The sequence below is a fragment of the Diaphorina citri genome, unplaced genomic scaffold (genome assembly GCF_000475195.1).
Source record: "Diaphorina citri unplaced genomic scaffold, Diaci psyllid genome assembly version 1.1 scaffold930, whole genome shotgun sequence".
In the NCBI taxonomy this organism is placed as follows: domain Eukaryota; kingdom Metazoa; phylum Arthropoda; class Insecta; order Hemiptera; family Psyllidae; genus Diaphorina; species Diaphorina citri.
The window spans coordinates 136965-153850 of NW_007378361.1; the positions used below are offsets into that span (position 1 = coordinate 136965).

Genomic DNA, 16886 nt, shown 5'->3' on the forward strand with positions numbered 1-16886 from the left:
GAATTTTCTAGAAAAATACACGACACACATCCCTTAGTAAGGCTCTCTTAACATGGCACCCAATCGTTCATATGTATAGTTCCATACCAAAAGGCCAGCCATTCGTTTTCTGGTAGGCCTGACAGGTACAACTGATCAGGTCCATCTGCCAGATCTACCAGATACCTGATGAGCACACACACTACTTATCAGGTAGACCTGACAGGTACGGCTGAAAAAGTCCGCCTGTCAAGTCTACCTGATACCTGATGATAACTCACACTCAGGTAGAGGTGCCAACGGACCTGATCAGGTCTACCTGATAGTGAGTGGCTGAACCAAAAGGCCAGCCATTCGTTTTCTGGTAGGCCTGACAGGTACAACTGATCAGGTCCATCTGCCAGGTCTACCTGATACCTGATGAGCACACACACTACTTATCAGGTAGACCTGGCAGGTACGGCTGAAAAGGTCCGCCTGTCAGGTCTACCTGATACCTGATGATAACTCACACTATCAGGTAGAGGTACCAACGGATCTGATCAGGTCTACCTGATAGTGAGTGGCTGGCCTAAGTCTCGGGTTAATAAGATCTGTATAGTGGATTACCCAGGTCCAAGATACTGACACTGTGGTCCTACTCTGTCCTAGACATCCTAGTTAAATAAGATCTGTATAGTGGATTACCCAGGTCCAAGATAGTCGGAGATACTGACACTGTGATCCTACTCTGTCCTAGACATCCTAGTTAATTATCTGCGTCAAATCCGGCCCAAACAACTCCAAAGGGTTAACTGTATCGAATAGGGATGAGTATATTTATCAATTTGAGTCATGCTCTGCGTCAAATCCGGCCCAAACAACTCCAAAGGGTTAACTGTATCGAATAGGGATGAGTATATTTATCAATTTGAGTCATGCTTTTTTCTTCTAGGTGTTTTCTTCTGTGCAAAAACAAATTTAGCACTGTACGAAAACAATCTGTTACGCCAATACACAAAGTTGAATGATTCAGTCAACTCAGTGTAATTTTGTACGTTGTAGTGACAAGATCGTCGCGAACTTTGTAATCGAAAAGTTTTGTGAACAGTTTTGTAAAAGTTTGTAAGCTACCTGACCCTAAAGATATTTTTTTCGCCGGTTTATTTGTAATTTTCGTTCTCCATCAGACGGAGTTTTTTTCTCGGTCAACGAGGGCTTGAAAATAATATTTTCCATTTTTTTCCTTGTGTCCAGTTTTTGCTGAGAACATAAGTTGAAACTTTTTTCCTTCCATGTGAACATTTACTAGCAATTTAATTACATAAAAAAGTAAAATACTTATTAAGTTCTTGTGATATTGAAAAGTGCCTTTTAGGGAAACAATAGGTCCTTCGAGAAAATTGTAAACGGATTTTCACCATGGAAAATCCGATGGTTCTGAGACCCAATGAGTTTTCCATTCCGGTTACCATGGAGGTAGATATGGGTGATCCTAACACAGGAGTGGATATGGTGGACAATGTTGTGGTGAGTTTCTAGTGGATTTGCATTTTGTACTTCGCAAAAGTTGTGATGTAATATTAGAGCAGGAAAACCTTTAAAAAACTTGTTCTTGTTCAGAAGTCACGTCAATGGAAAATTGCTACAAAAAAGAGCTGTCACAAAAGAGCAGGAACTAGTGTTAGTATAGGGTTAGGTTAAACACGAAAAGGAGCTTTCTTTTTCATTGTCGTGTCTTGTTTATCTACAAGAGACAGCGTCTCGGCGATAGCATGTTGAATGCAACAGTTTCCCATGGTCCACCAAAGTCAAACAACGTTTACAACGTTGCGCTTGGTTAATATCCGATTGGGTGACCATCTGGGTGATCGCTAGTTGCTGGCTTTTCTTGGCCCGGCTCAGGTTGGGTGAGGTTAATGTCAGTAGAAGGAGTATCTGTCACCGAATGGTGGGTAAAATCTCCGTGACTAAAAACCTTGGCAGTTAACAGTGAGTTTGAACCTCTATCAAATTAAACAGAGATCTGAAGGTATGTAGGGAGAGAACAGCTATACAGAGTCCTTAAATCGAAAGAAAATACCTTCTGTGCTCCTTATTGGACAGGATAGAGAAGGGATGAGCCCATGACATCTCTTACCACCACGCGCATAGTTGCGCAATTGCGTGGATTGCGCCTTGGTTCTGAGACCCAATGAGTTTTCCATTCCGGTTACCATGGAGGTAGATATGGGTGATCCTAACACAGGAGTGGATATGGTGGACAATGTCGTGGTGAGTTTCTAGTGGATTTGCATTTTGTACTTCGCAAAAGTTGTGATGTAATATTAGAGCAGATTCTGAGACCCAATGAGTTTTCCATTCCGGTTACCATGGAGGTAGATATGGGTGATCCTAACACAGGAGTGGATATGGTGGACAATGTTGTGGTGAGTTTCTAGTGGATTTGCATTTTGTACTTCGCAAAAGTTGTGATGTAATATTAGAGGAGAAAAACCTTTAAAAAACTCGTTCTTGTTCAGAAGTCACGTCAATGGAAAATTGCTACAAAAAGAAAACTTGTTCTTGTTCAGAAGTCACGTCAATGGAAAATTGCTACAAAAAAGAGCTGTCACAAAAGAGCAGGAACTAGTGTTAGTATACAGGGTTAGGTTAAACACGAAAAGGAGCTTTCTTTTTCATTGTCGTGTCTTGTTTATGTACAAGAGCCCCAGCGCCTCGGCGATAGCATGTTGAATGCAACAGTTTCCCATGGTCAAACAACGTTTACAACGTTGCGTTTGGTTAATATCCGATTGGGTGACCATCTGGGTGATCGCTAGTTGCTGGCTTTTCTTGGCCCGGCCTAGGCTGGGTGAGGTTATTGTCAGTAGAAGGGGTATCTGTCACCGAATGGTGGGTAAAAATCTCCGTGACTAAAAACCTTGGCAGTTATACAGTGAATTTGAACCTCTATCAAATAAAACAGAGATCTCAAAGTATGTAAGTAGAGAACAGCTATACAGAGTCCTTAAATCGAAAGAAAATACCTTCTGTGCTCCTTATTGGGCAGGATAGAGAAGGGATGAGCCCATGACATCTCTTACCACCACGCGCATAGTTGCGCAATTGCGTGGTTTGCGCCTTGTAGAGCAGGAACTAGTGTTAGTATAGGGTTAGGTTAAACACGAAAAGGAGCTTTCTTTTTCATTGTCGTGTCTTGTTTATCTACAAGAGCCAGCGTCTCGGCGATAGCATGTTGAATGCAATAGTTTCCCATGGTCCACCAAAGTCAAACAACGTTTACAACGTTGCGCTTGGTTAATATCCGATTGGGTGACCATCTGGGTGATCGCTAGTTGCTGGCTTTTCTCGGCCCGGCTCAGGCTGGGTGAGGTCAATGTCAGTAGAAGGGGTATCGTGTCACCGAATGGTGGGTAAAATCTCCGTGACTAAAAACCTTGGCAGTTATACCTACAGTGAGTTTCAATCTCTATCAAATAAAACAGAGATCTCAAGGTATGTAGGTAGAGAACAGCTATAGTCTATACAGAGTCCTTAAATCGAAAGAAAATACCTTCTGTGCTTCTTATTGGGCAGGATAGAGAAGGGATGAGCCCATGACATCTCTTACCACCACGCGCATAGTTGCGCAATTGCGTGGATTGCGCCTTGTGACGCAATCCATAGGTGACTAGGTTCTTGTGCAGAATTGCGCCCACGGATTCCAACAACCCTGATTCCCTAATTACACCTAGATAAATTTTATGACTTAACTTGGACTCGAACCACCAACCTCCAGATCCAAAGTCCAACGCGTTAACCACCTCACCACTGAGGTTGGTCTCAATAGAAGGCACCAGAAAATACCTACTATTGCACCTATTGATTTGGCAGTCAGGCACTCATTTAAGGCTCAAACAAGTCTTACTCGAGGCACCAGAAAATACCTACTATTGCACCTATTGATTTGGCAGTCAGGCACTCATTTAAGGCTCAAACAAGTCTTACTCGAGGCACCAGGGGGACAGTCAGGCACTCATTTAAGGCTCAAACAAGTCTCGAGGCACCAGGGGGACAGTCAGGCACTCATTTAAGGCTCAAACAAGTCTTACTCGAGGCACCAGGGGGAAACAATATTGTGAGTCACTGAGTCAATAACTCATCTCGTCAACTCTGTCCTTGCCTCTATGGCCAAGGTCTATTCAGTCCCTTATATGGCGTTACCAAGCAACCACTAGCTCGTATAATCTTGTACCTATGTTGGTTTTAGTTGAATCTTGTACCTGTATTGGTTATTGGTTTATGGTTTTAGTTGAATCTTCTATCTACAGGGTGGTTTGTGATTTGCGAACCACGCTTATATCTCAGAAACGGGGGTCCGATGGCAATGAGTAAGCCTACGCAGTGCTCGGCGAAGTGCACCTTCTAAGGACTAACTCAGGTCAGCCTGTTTAGGTTTTGTCGAAGAAACGAGCTTTTTTGTGAAGCCTTTTATGGAACGGGGGCAAGGGGCATTCTATGCTCTTTGTGTTTAGGTGCCCCTAGTTTTAGAATTCAATAATGGTGCAATGAGCACTATGGGTCCGATGGCAATGAGTAAGCCTACGCAGTGCTCGGCGAAGTGCACCTTCTAAGGACTAACTCAGGTCAGCCTGTTTAGGTTTTGTTGAAGAAACGAGCTTTTTTGTGAAGCCTTTTATGGAACGGGGGCATTCTATGCTCTTTGTGTTTGGGTGCCCCTAGTTTTAGAATTCAATAATGGTGCAATGAGCACTATAATTGTGTCTCCACAAATTATAGGGCCTAGTTATCTTGGAGGGTAGCGCGCCTGTCTTCTAAGCGCTAGGTCATTGGTCAGATTTCCGCACGGGGCGAACTTTATCCTGAACAAATAAGGTTCGTTCTCAGAAAGTCTGGGTTTCTCCTATAACTGCCCTCCTTCTCTCTTCCATTTTCTCTTGGATTTTGGAGTTTGGGAGGACGATAAGACCTCTATTTTTACATGCAGGTTCCCCCTATCAAACCTAAAAAAAAGAGGAAAAACAAAAAAGTGTGACCTCTCGGTTTAACAGCACTCAAATCTGCATGGTCATTATTCTTCGAAATCTATGATCTCATTAAAATTTCTTGCAATGTTCATTTATTATTTCGCAAATCATGGTCTCCATAATTCTGTCAGCTGTTGTGAATGCAAAGTGTGTCCGCACCACCTACTTATGTCTTCCTACACTCGGGAGCCCAATGACGTTCAAGTAATGAAGTTAATTTAGTTAATTCAGATTAAATTATGATGTTAATTCAGATTAATCTCGTTCCAAACATGTTCTTGCTGAAAAGATTGGTCTGGCCATCCAGAGAGGAAAGGTTGTATCCAGAGCTACCTAGATGATTCTATTCTACCTACTGTGTTTTCATTTCACACCAGCCCCACTCCCCATTTCATGATACGCGACTGGTGGTACCTATTCTGCGGAAAATTCTATCGTTTTCTAGAATTCCTCGCGAAATTTCTAGACTTACGTGGAGTTTTCTAGAGCCCTATGTCATTTTTGCACTAATACCTACATAGCTAGTTTTGCCTCGTGAGTAAAAACATTGTTTTGTTTCCTTCTACGTATTTTACGCATTAATACCTACATAGCTAGTTTTGCCTCGTGAGTCAAAACATTGTTTTGTTTCCTTCTACGTATTTTACGTCACGGCACAGGTAGTGGTTTTGTGTTGCGGGGGTTGCAGGTTGTGTACCGCACGAGGCAAAATAATAAGGCGAGAGTTGAGAGGAAGAGGTGGGGAGATTGTGCTTCCCCGTATTTTACGTCACGGCACAGGTAGTGGTTTTGTGTTGCGGGGGTTGCAGGTTGTGTACCGCACGAGGCAAAATAATAAGGCGAGAGCTGAGAGGAAGAGGTGGGGAGATTGTGCTTCCTCCTCGATCGGAGTAGTTTTGTGTACGGGGGACGCGCCCACTTTTATTGCTTCCTCGTTCGAAATTGAAAAAGGGGAAGTTCGAAGTTTGATAGAGGGGTACGGTTAGTCCAGTGGGTACTGAGCTTGCTTGCCAAGCAGAAGGTTCTAGCTTTGATTCTCAAAGTCGGTAAAAATCGTCCACTTTCCTAGCTGAACTTGGTTCCTCATGACTTCATGAATTGGAAAGAGAAGTTGTGTGAAAGTTAGAGGGAGAAGAGCTACGGTTAGTCAGATGGTAACGTACTTCCTTTGCTATACCAAAGGTCCCAGCTTCGATTCTCAGAGACGGCAAAAATTTCAGATTTCGACAGTAAAATATATTTCTAGGCTGCTCTTGTTTACCCGTTAATACTTTTTGGTGCTTTTGTAATTTGTATTAACCCAACATTTTTACTTTCCTTATCCTATAACGAGGAAAGTATTTATGATGGGATAATGTTCGTTCTCGGAACGGCTGGCTTTCTCCTATCCTGTCTTCCTTCTCTCTTCGGTTTCGGGACGATTAGACCATAGCAGTTACAGTTCCCTCTGTCAAACCTCTTTTAAAAAAAATCAAACTAATGAAAATGAGTGAAATTTCCTGTTCAAACTTTTCTTTGACGCTTTCTTTCTCTGTTGGAACTTAATAGGCCGTTTGTTTTCTTTTGCTGATTGCTTATCAGCTTATCTTCTCATTATTTAAGCTCTGTAAGTGGTTTTGCTTTAATGTCTTTTCCTATTTGCTTTAATATCCTTTCCTAAAGTTTTTATTTTACTGCCTCGGTGGTGTACTGGTCAAGACGCTCGCTTGTTAATAAAGACGCTCGCTTGTTAATGGGTTCAATCCTAGCCGAGATATGGAATTTTATCCTCAGCATTGTTTGAGAGTTTGACTACAATAAAAATAGTAGCCTCCTGCTTGGCCAAAGGGACTGTTTTGTCCTATCCGCGGAATATAAATAGGCACTAGGTATTATTATTTTCCTAGCCGAAGTATGTAATTTGTCCTCAACATTGTTTGAGAATTTGACTGCAATAAAAATAGTAGCCTCCTGCTTGTCCAAAGGGACTGCAATAGCACCCCTTCTAGTAGTAGCCTACTGCTGGAGTAAAGGAACTAAGTACGGGTCTAGGAACTCTAGTCCTATTTACATCGTATAAATAAGCACTTTTATTATTTTCGTCACCCAAGACGGTTTAGGCGTTTCATGTACGCGTTTAGTGATATGTACATGGAGTCTGGAGGCGTTGTTTTGACTGTTTTCATGTGCGTTGGTTTGGAATGAAATTCTGTTTCTTTTCTTCTTTTTGCAAACATTCAGCAAATTGAGGGCAGGGTCGATCTGTTCTCTCTTCTGTGTTGCTAGAATTGTTGTTTCGATGTTGTTCGTAATTGTTGTTGTTGTTTTTCAATGTTATACATATTGTTGTTGTTCCATTGAGTTCGGTGTCTGTTGGGCTGTTTGTGACGCCCACAGCAACTCAGCATCTTCTGCGAATGGATTACGCTGTTTCTAGACTTCCCTTTCTTATTTCTCAAGCCCCAATGACCTGGAAATCTGGGAAGGCCTTCTTCTTCTTCTTAATTGTCTTTCTAAGCCCACCTCTGTGGTCGAGTGGTAAAGAGCGCTGACTTTCAACCCGGAGGTGTTGGCTTCGAATCCCGTTGAGGCGTTTCCGGATGGGTTTCGAATGACCTACTAAGAATAAAGAAAAGGGAGAAGGGGTTTGACGTCTCTGTATAACTGAGACCTTAGGTTTTTAAGAGGTTTGATAGAAGGAATTGTAAAAACGGAGGTCTTGTCGTCCCAAAAGGAAAGAGATAAATAGGAGAAAGCCAGCTGTCCAGAGAACAAACCCAAAACAGAGATCTCAAAGTATGTAAGTAGAGAACAGCTATACAGAGTCCTTAAATCGAAAGAAAATACCTTCTGTGCTCCTTATTGGACAGGATAGAGAAGGGATGAGCCCATGACATCTCTTACCACCACGCGCATAGTTGCGCAATTGCGTGGATTGCGCCTTGGGACGCAATCCATAGGTGACTAGGTTCTTGTGCAGAATTGCGCCCACGGATTCCAACAACCCTGGCCAATTGTATACCGACAGAGAATAGGGAGTGTACCAAACCCGTTGGGTCCGATGGCAATGAGTAAGCCTACGCAGTGCTCGGCGAAGTGCACCTTCTAAGGACTAACTCAGGTCAGCCTGTTCAGGTTTTGTCGAAGAAACGAGCTTTTTTGTGAAGCCTTTTATGGAACGGTGGCATTCTATGCTCTTTGTATTTGGGGTGCCCCTAGTTTTAGAATTCCAGACCTATGTAGGTACCTACATATGTAGGTACCTGCCTATGTAGGTACCTATCTACCTACCTATCTTATTTATACTGCTCGCATAGGACTGAAAAGTCCCTTTACTCCAGCAGTAGGCTACTACTATTATTGTGGTACTCGCATAGGACTGAAAAGTCCCTTTACTCCAGCAGTAGGCTACTACTATTATTGTGGTCAAATTCTCAAATTAGGATTGAGGATAAAATTCCATACCTCGGCTGGGATTGAACCCACGCCCTCCTGTTTACCAGGCGAGCGCCTTGACCACTAAATAGGACTGAAAAGTCCCTTTACTCCAGCAGTAGGCTACTACTATTATTGTGGTCAAATTCTCAAATTATATTGAGGATTCCATACCTCGGCTGGGATTGAACCCACGCCCTCCTGTTTACCAGGCGAGCGCCTTGACCACTACACCACCGAGGCAGGCTAATGGTGCAATGAGCACTATAATTGTGTCTCCATAAATTAAAGGGCCTAGTTATCTTGGAGGGTAGGGCGCCTATCTTGTAAGCGCTAGGTCATTGGTTAGATTTCCGCGCGGGGCGAACTTTATCCTGAACAAATAAGGTTCGTTCTCAGAACGTCTGGGTTTCTCCTATAACTGCCCTCCTTCTCTCTTCCATTTTCTCTGGGATTTTGAAGTTTGGGAGGACGATAAGACCTCTATTTTTTACATGCAGGTTCCCCTATCAAACTTAAAAAAAGAGGAAAAACAAAACAAAAAAGTGTGACCTCTCGGTTTAACAGCACTCAGATCTGCATGGTCATTATCGATTATTCTTCGAAATATTAAAATTTCTTGCAATGTTCATTTATTATTTCGCAAATCACGGTCTCCATAATTCTGTCAGCTGTTGTGAATGCAAAGTGTGTCCGCACCACCTACTTATTGCTTCCTACACTCGGGAGCCCAATGACGTTCAAGAAATGACATAATTCTGTCAGCTGTTGTGAATGCAAAGTGTGTCCGCACCACCTACTTATGTCTTCCTACACTCGGGAGCCCAATGACGTTCAAGAAATGAAGTTAATTCAGATTAAATTATGATGTTAATTCAGATTAAATTATGATGTTAATTCAGATTAATCTCGTTCCAAACATGTTCTTGCTGAAAAGATTGGTCTGGCCATCCAGAGAGGAAAGGTTGTATCCTAGGGTCTCTACTGGAGGGGAGCTCAACCCTTCCTTTAGGACTGTTTGTGACCCTTTAGGACTGTTTGTGACCCTTTAGGACTGTTTGTGAAAAACCCAAATTCGAAGTCATCATAACGTGTGAAAATTTCTACCTCTCTTCATAGTCGACTTCTAAAATCTTCTTCCTCTTCCTCTCTTTCCGAAGTTCATTGACCCGCTTTTATCTTTCAATTTATTGTTTTACAAGTTGATTTGCATTTTCGTCCTGTTAATGATATCATTAAGACTCTATTTTGTCCTCAAAAGGAAATAATATTAATAAATCTCCTAGTTGAGTGGATAGTTTTACATTACTTTTTATCACTCACAGATATCGGTACTTACTTCTTATAAGTATCACCACAGTTCCTTCAACACAACATCTACACAAATCTATCTGCCTGAATCATGAATCATTTGTCTTGAAGGTGAAAGCCTTTTCACAATTTTAGTGGGTTTTACGGCATTATGAAGAGCCTCCTTTACTAATTCTATCAGATCTAGAAATTTAGGTATTTTTTGGTAATGCAGCCACGCATTTAACCCTACTCAGGTGTCCTCTTAAGGCTGAGTGTATCCCTTATTCCAAATACAACCAAAAAGCTTCGACTGTGCCGGGAAGCGAACCTTGGACCTTTGGTGTATAAGTACCTACTCGGGCTCGCAGGTTCTTGAAAATCTCCATCACATTGGACTTTTTACCACTAAAACTGTAATCTCAATAGAAAATAAGGAAAAAGAAGAAATTTAGGTATTTTTTGGTAATGCAGCCACGCATTTAACCCTACTCAGGTGTCCTCTTAAGGCTGAGTGTATCCCTTATTCCAAACACAACCAAAAAGCTTCGACTGTGCCGGGAAGCGAACCTTGGACCTCTCGTGTATAAGTACCTACTCGGGATCGGAGGTTGCTTCTTGAAAATCTCCATCATATTGGACTTTTTACCACTAAAACTGTAATCTCAATAGAAAATAAGGAAAAAGAACAACGTCTTCACTTGACTAGTAAGGAGACGTTGTTCTTTTTCCTATATTAATATGTTGCTACTTGACAGATTGACTCTCCCTAGAGAAGAAAGAAAATAAGGATTTTTTTTGTGTTAAGTATACTTAAATGTTTGTCACAAATGTCGTTCCCTAATTGGTGTATAAGTACCTACTCGGTCTCGGAGCACGTTGCTTCTTGAAAATCTCCATCATATTGGACTTTTTCACCACTAAAACTGTAATCTCAATAGAAAATGAGGATTTTTTGTGTGTGTTAAGTATACTTAAATGTTCGTCACAAATGTCGTTCCCTAATTACACCTAGATAATTTTTATGACTTAACTTGGACTCGAACCACCAACCTCCAGATCCAAAGTCCAACGCGTTAACCACCGCACCACTGAGGTTGGTCTCAATAGAAAATACCTACTATTGTACCTATTGATTAGTTAACACCATGCGGAACCTACCAAAACCCCCCATGTAAAACAACCCAATGTTAGACATATCCCTATCTTTGTTGAGGGTAAGTAAACGTATATTAACGGAATAACGGTAACATACAGCAGATACCTATACACTAATCAGCAACTTCGACGATTTATCATTTGCCTAGTACCCACCGGCAACATTTTCATCAGAAACATTATCCTTCAACAATCCAGAAATGTTTTGGCAACAATCTAGCAACTTTCCAGACTTATATCTGAAACATAGTTTTACATTACTTTTTATCACTCACAGATATCGGTACTTACTTCTTATAAGTATCACCACAGTTCCTTCAACACAACATCTACATAAATCAATTTGCCTGAATCATTTGTCTTGAAGGTGAAAACCTTTTCACAATTTTAGTGGGTTTTATTATTATTATTATTATTATTATTATTATTTAACTCTTTTATTTGGAATATTTACAAAAGTATAGGTACAATAAATATATACAGAACAACAAGATTAACAAAAGAGAAGAAAGGAAAAAAAAAAAGAAAAGAAAAACAAATACACAATAATAAATTAATAACAAGAAGAAAGAAATGAAATAAATTATAAAATAAACTATCTACAAAATATTCCAACTAAGGGGCGGGATTAATGCCTGGGGCATTCTATTCCATCCAACCCCAAGGTTTTACGGCATTATCCCCTTCCTTTAGGACTGTTTGTGAAAAACCCAAATTCGAAGTCATCATAACGTGTGAAAATTTCTACCTCTCTTCATAGTCGACTTCTTCAATCTTCTTCCTCTTCCTCTCTTTCCGAAGTTCATTGACCCGCTTTTATCTTCCCCCTCTTACCTCCTGTCTTCCCGTGTTCCAGCTATTTTATGTCTTTGACTTTTTCCTCTGTCTTATCCTTATCTATTTCACTTTATCTTTCGTTCCCCTTTTCATTAAAGTCCGTCAATAAAGTTTCAGTATTTAATTTCAAACTAATGAAAATGAGTGAAATTTCCTGTTCAAACTTTTCTTTTAGCCAGCCTAGTTAGCTTAGTTGGTAGTGCGTCTGCCTTGTAAGCGCTAGGCCGCGGGTTCTATCCTGGATTTTATTACTTTATCTTTCGTTCCCCTTTTCATTAAAGTCCGTCAATAAAGTTTCAGTATTTAATTTCAAACTAATGAAAATGAGTGAAATTTCCGGTTCAAACTTTTCTTTGACGTTTTCTTTCTCTGCTGGAACTTAATAGGCCGTTTGTTTTCTTTTGCTGATAGCTTATCTTCTCATTATTTAAGCTCTGTAAGTGGTTTTACTTTAATGTCTTTTCATATTTGCTTTAATATCCTTTCCTAACCTTTTTATTTTACTGCCTCGGTGGTGTTCCTTTAATTGTGTTAAGCATAAATGCTTATCACCTATCACAAATGCCGGTCCCCGCTTAATACAATACGCTGAATTGTATGACTTGACTTGGACTCGAACCACCGATCTCCAGATCCAGACTCTACCGTGCTAACCACTACACCACTTAAGTTGGTTTCGCCTGTTGGGGTAAAGGTAAAGTCCTATTTACGCCTTATAAAATTTATAAGTAAGCATTATTATTTTCGTCACTCAAGACCGTTTCAGGCGTTTCATGTACGCCTTTAGTAATACATGAGTCTGGAGGCGTTGTTTTGACTGTTTTCATGTGCGTTGGTTTGGAATGAAATTCTGTTTCTTTCTTTTCTTCTTTTTGCAAACATTAGGCAAATTGAGGACAGGGTCGATCTTTAATACACTACGCTGAATTGTATGACTTGACTTGGACTCAACCCACCGACCTCCAGCTCCAGAGTCCACAGTGCTAACCACTACACCACTGAAGTTGGTTTCGCCTGTTGGGGTAAAGGACCTTTTCAGTCCTATTTACGCCCTATAAAAGTTATAAGTAAGCATTATTATTTTCGTCACTCAAAACCGTTTCAGGCGTTTCATGTACGCCTTTAGTAATACATGAGTCTGGAGGCGTTGTTTTGACTGTTTTGATGTGCGTTGGTTTGGAATGATATTCTGTTGATATCTTTTCTTCTTTTTGCAAACTTTAGGCAAATTGAGGACAGGGTCGATCTGTTCTCTCCTCTGTGTTGCTAGAATTGTTGTTTCGATGTTGTTCGTAATTGTTGTTGTGTTTTTCAATGTTATACATATTGTTGTTGTTCCATTGAGTTTCGTGTCTGTTGGGCTGTTTGTGACGCCCACAGCAACTCAGCATCTTCTGCGAATGGATTACGTTGTTTCTAGACTTTCCTTTCTTATTTCTCAAGACCCAATGACCTGGAAATCTGGGAAGGCCTTCTTCTTATTAATTGTCTTTCCAAGCCCACCTCTGTGGTCGAGTGTTAAAGAGCGCTGACTTTCAACCCGGAGGTGTTGGCTTCGAATCCCGTTGAGGCTTGCAATCCTGGGCCTTGAATAAAAAATATGCGAAAACTGTTCCAGGGTACAGTAAGAAAAAAAAAAAATCTTTACCTACTTATCTCCCTTGAAGCAAAAGAAAGACATGATTGGCAAAGTATTTTTTAAGGCTCAAACAAGTCTTACTCGAGGCACCAGGGGGACAGTCAGGCACTTATTTAAGGCTCAAACAAGTCTTACTCGAGGCACCAAGGGGAAACAATATTGTGAGTCACTGAGTCAATAACTCATCTCGTCAACTCTGTCCTTGCCTGTATGGCCAAGGTCTATTCAGTCCCTTATATGGCGTTACCAAGCAACCACTAGCTCGTATGATCATCTCGTACCTATGTTGGTTTTATTCGGATCTGGTACCTATATTGGTTTTAGCTGAATCTTGTATCAATGATTGAGAAATGAGAGGTATTTCCTATGTAAAACAAGAGGAACTTGATTTCCGAGGAATTGATTTCGATTGAGTCTAGAAAGACTTGTATCGGAATTAGGAAGTTGTTCTTATTTAAAATTTTATTTGTGTACAGGGTGCGCTAGAAAAACAAAAACACTGTCAACGTCTCGGTACATCTAAATCTTGTCATTTTCACCAATATTTCTGATGTTTTATCCTGACTTTGGATTCGTTTCTGGGAAAAGTCCTAAAAACCGCTGTTAAAACTATCTCGAACGGTCAGATTGATGTTGTACTCCTGTGGCCAGCCAATCACTGTCAGGTAGATCTGACACCTGATCAGGTCTGCCTGTCAGGTGTACCTGATAGTGAGTGGCTGGCCTTATGTGTCTTAAAAGAGATCGTAGATTCGTATAAACTTAACCCATCCTTTAGGGCTGTTTGCCCCTACACCTAAGCCTCACAGTGGCCTTTTTGAGTTAAGCTTGTCTTATAGAAAAGTTTGTCACCCAATGTCTTATCCTCCCCTTCTCTTTCTGTTCTCATCCAATGTCCAATCTTCCCTCCGTTCTCAGAGCGGTCAATAAGAGAGTTTGTCATCCACTATCTTATCCCCCCCTCCGTTCTCTTCTCAGAGCGGTTTCGACGATGATCTGCTAAGAGGCTCCCCGCACCGGTCAGCCGACATCCGATCTCATCTGAACGATTTGGCCCGACGTCACCCGGACTTGGCCGATCAGCTGCGAGGTTTCCCGGGCGAGGGGGTGTATAGCGAGTCGAAGCCACACGAAGCAGCATCGGGTAGTAGTAGTGAGCAGCAGGGGGCAGCCCAGGAGTCGGCCCAGCAGCAACAGCAGCAGCAGGACGGAGAGAAACAGGATTGTAAAATAGGTGAGACAGTGAGAGGCGCATCATTAAACATCATGCGTTTACTTAAGCGAGGGTTCACTTTGAACTGCTGGAAAAATGAGGAACTTGAGAAAAATAATAAAAATAAATAAAAATAAAGTAATATTGGTCTAAGACTGGACGAAAAAGAAATCCCAAGATTAATTGCTAGATCCCGAGAGATGGTTTCAGTTAGTCCAGGTACTATCACGCCACCTAGTGGTTCAACTAATTCCCCTGTTTTCCTTTAAAAGAGGGGAAATGGGGTTCAGAAAAGGGGACATTGTCAAACTTTCCAAACCAGCCTAGTTAGCTTAGTTGGTAGTGCGTCTGCCTTGTAAGGGCTAGGCCGCAGGGCTCGATTCCCGCCCGAGGCGGATTTTATCCTGATGGGATAATGTTCGTTCTCGGAACGGCTGGCTTTCTCCTATCCGGGCTCGATTCCCGCCGGGGCGGATTTTATCCTGATGGGATAATGTTCGTTCTCGGAACGGCTGGCTTTCTCCTATCCTGTCTTCCTTCTCTTTTCGATTTCGGGACGATAAGACTATAGCAGTTACAGTTCCCTCTGTCAAACCTCTTTTTTTTTTTAAAAAAAAAAAAGTTTCCAATAGGAAAATACGACTTTGCACTTGGCACACTAGTTGTCTAGTTCTTTGTAGCCTATTTCTTACATCCCTTTGTGTGTTCTCTGCGCCGCAGGTAATCTACAAAACCATGGTCTGAGGAACACAGTGCCCCTGGTGTCCCCAATGAACCCAACAGACCCCAACGGTTCCCGGTCCCCGCGCGCCCAATCCGCCCCTCCCCAGTCCAACGAGGACCCCGCGGGTACAGGAGGTCCCCGGTTCGTGTCCAAGATTGAAATTCAGCCCAATCATAACCAGGCCCCGGCGGGTGGGGGGCCCCAACAGGAGATGAGCGAGATGTACATACCGACCGGCCCTGGCGCGGTGCCACAGAATAATGAGAACCAGGCCCCGCCTCATGGTAAGTGATTGAATAGGACAGCCTAGTTAGAATAGAGTAGGCAAGTAAACTGAGACCCAGAATGGTTAATAGCGGCGGTGGAGCTTGAGAGGGTTAAAATAACATTGTACCCATGTGAAATATTGCGAATAATAAGGTCAAGTTTCCAGCCCATTGGAAGGTACCGCCCGCGCCTTGAAAGCGTTAGGTCGCGGATGCCGGGGCCAACTTTGTTCTAGACTAAACTATTCTAAATAGGTTCGTTCTCGGACCGACTGACTTTCTCCTATTCTACCTTCTTGGATGATAATGATAATGCTCTTCTTGGTATTTTCAGGACAACCTCAGCCTCCTCGCTGGAAATCATACAGGAGGTTCAAAGCGAGGTGGATAAACTGAAGGAAGAGATTGAGAAGTATAAGGGTGAGTTTTGTTTGTTTGTTTTTTCTTTAGTTTTAATCGCCCTCCAAAAATTTTGGCACCAGCAAAGGCTCTTGGTTTTAATAAAAATAGGTTATCAATTGAAATAATAACGATAGAAAAAGTTTGGGATTTAAAAAGTGATATTAAGGTCTGTAATTTTTTGAAGAGGTTTTCTGGACTTGGGTAACTATATCATTATACCTTTATCTAACTAACCTTTCTAGCTGAAGGTTACAAAGGGTTTATCATGCTTCAAAGGAAAAGTACAGGTCCTCATGATGATTGATTACGGTTCGGGACAGGCCGTGTACTCTTAGCTGGAGACCGTCAACCCCCTTCGGTGCAGCTACACCGCTACAACATCAACAGCAACATCCTTTACCCTTTATTTCTTCGTTCTTAGGTACGTCTCGATCGGACAAAGAGTACATCTACCTGGACGAAATGCTAACCCGTGAGTTACTCAAACTGGACAACGTCGACTCGGGCGGAGTAGAAGAAATCCGAAACCTACGCCGCACCACCATCAAGAACATCCAAGCCACGATTGCCTCCCCGGAAAAGTTAGTAACTTGTTGAAAAACCGAACAGGGTTAATTCTTTGCAGAAGTGCTATCTATAAAATGATTAGTCAATAGTCAACTCAAAGTTCATACTGAATCATAATCCAAAAATTTCATGCATGCTATAAAATTTCAGCAAGAAGAGATAACGTTCCTTGTCATCCGAAGAACTTCTATAAGAAGACGTGTAGAAATAATTATACTAACCTTCAATCCTTCCAACTACCCACGGATCTCACGATCAAACAGTAGCTAACTGTGTATTAAAGAAGCTACTATAAGAACTTGATAATTCCAACACTATAAATCATGAACACATTGGTGATGAAGTGAAGATATTCACGAGGTGAAAGGTGCGTCGCCTTAGAAGCTAT

At 41.7% G+C, this 16886-nt stretch overlaps 1 long non-coding RNA gene across 1 annotated transcript; it reads left to right on the plus strand.

Moving 5' to 3' along the window:
• Positions 1-15875: 15875 nt before the first annotated feature.
• On the plus strand, positions 15876-16495 carry LOC113469029. The gene is made up of 2 exons (XR_003392575.1): positions 15876-15949; positions 16353-16495. It is a non-coding gene; the product is annotated as an uncharacterized LOC113469029 (long non-coding RNA).
• Positions 16496-16886: the final 391 nt, after the last annotated feature.